This window comes from Herpailurus yagouaroundi, unplaced genomic scaffold (assembly GCF_014898765.1).
Source record: "Herpailurus yagouaroundi ecotype Mexico unplaced genomic scaffold, PumYag 165, whole genome shotgun sequence".
Taxonomy (NCBI): domain Eukaryota; kingdom Metazoa; phylum Chordata; class Mammalia; order Carnivora; family Felidae; genus Herpailurus; species Herpailurus yagouaroundi.
In genome coordinates, this window is record NW_024412406.1 from 22,473,085 (window position 1) to 22,475,153 (window position 2,069).

Genomic DNA, 2,069 nt, shown 5'->3' on the forward strand with positions numbered 1-2,069 from the left:
TTTAAAACGTGACCCCTTCCTGTCGTCCTGTCAAAGCTGGGAGGTAGCCCCAAATGTCAGATGGACAAGAAAGCTGACAGAGAACACAGCACGTGCCTCCCCCAGGCCACATCCCAAATCCCACTCTCCATGGCCCCCGCCCTGAGCGCAAGAGAGGCTTTGAGGAAGTAACACAAAATGGCCTCCTGAGGATCCCAAGGGGGCAGAGGAGCCGGGGAAGGGAATCTCTCAGGAGATGAATGTCACACACGTGACAGGGGAAGTAGGCACTTCTCCACACCTCACACCTGCCCCTTTCTGGGTCTGGCCACTCTGCTGACTGTCCCATCTAAGCCAAGGCCTCCCCATCCTTCACGGCCCGGTACAGAGGCTCTCCCTCTGTTACATTTCCCCTGACTACTCCTGTCCTCTCCAATGAATTTTTTTTTTAACTCCTGTGGTATGCCTCACACCGTCTCAACCCTAATTATAAACTGTAGAATTGCACACTAATATTTCACGTATGGTTTCCAAGCTTCATGATAAGAACAAAGACAATACCGCCTGTCCCATCATACTGAACACGATCCAACCTATCGTATAGGTTTAAAGAGTATTTGATGATAGATTGCTAGGTGATGATACTGAAATGTGTTTATGAATTTCTATCGTACCTCTTGTTTCAGAAACTATGATATTTTATAGGTATGTAGATCGCTGAGAGAGAGAATTTTCTATACATAAGAACTCAGGCACAGAGCTGAGTTCATTTTCCCTTCAGTTCATGATACAACATTGTAATTGGTCAGTAAAAAACCTCCCCCTTCTTTAACTTTATTTGGATTGTTCTCCCCTTTATTCTTGATCCCCGTGACCTGTCTCTTTTCCTCTCTACATCCCTCTAATGTATTAGGAGTTTACCCTTGGAAATGTACATATCTTAAAAGTAAAGGGTTTGTCTATGTATGCTTTTCTTAACTTCATTAAAATAATATCATGCTACAGATCCTGTTCTATTTTTTACTTTTTCATTTAGCACTCTTTCTTAAAAAAGGTTTCCACTGAGGGGCGCCTGGGTGGCTCCATCAGTTAAGCATCCGACTTTGACTCGGGTCATGATCTCACAGTTAGTGGGTTCGAGCCCCATGCCGGGCTCTGTGCTGACAATGTGGAGCCTGGGTCCTGTGTCAAGTCCTGTGTCTCCCTCTCTCTCTCTGCCCCTCCCCTACTCATGTTCTTTCTCTCTCTCTCTGTCTCTCTCAAACATAAAATAAAACATTAAAAATGTTTTAAAAAATGGTTTCCATTGCTTCAACTGCTGCATCATCTTCCACCATTAGCTTCTATCAGATTTCATCTACCCATTCCCCAAATGATGGATACCTACATCACCTCCAACTCCCTGGGACCCAAAATAAGGCCGTGAGGAACATCCGTGCACATTTATTTTCGTCTGGACCTGTGCAAGACTTTCTCTGGCATATATTGGGATAGCCGTGTTTCCAAATCTAAAAATAGACAATATGGCTAAATATTTCTGAATTGCTCTCTACAATGGTTCCATCCATCTCACTTCTACCAGCTGTAGATGAGAATTCAGTTGTGTGATTCGGAAATAGCTGTCAAACAAAATATGACAAAAATAGCTTTGGGAGCATTGTTGAGGACCTCGGCAGATAGGATTCTTATCATCTCCCCATTCTGCGCTTCTGATTCTTGGCTGTACTATTAGGGTGCCACTTATCTCAGACAGTTCTTTTGATTCATATTTCAAAAGGTCCTCGAACTCGGGAAAGAAAGAAAGAGGGAGGAGAAAGGAGGCGTTAGTTAAGAACACTGAACGCACAGATTCCGAAATGGTAAACACACACACACACACACACAATTAACTAGAAGTGATATGGCTTTGAAGTTGACGTCGATTCCCTACCCACAGGGGAACTGGGGAGCCCCTTTGCTGGTGGGACTGAGCGTAATGCTTGTCTTTTCCTGCCCACGTCCTCGTGTTTCATCACCCAGGTCTGCCTGGTCCCAGGGCGTGAGCTCTTTTGTTTATCGTCTTCCTGCCCTGCATGGGGGGGGGGGGGGGG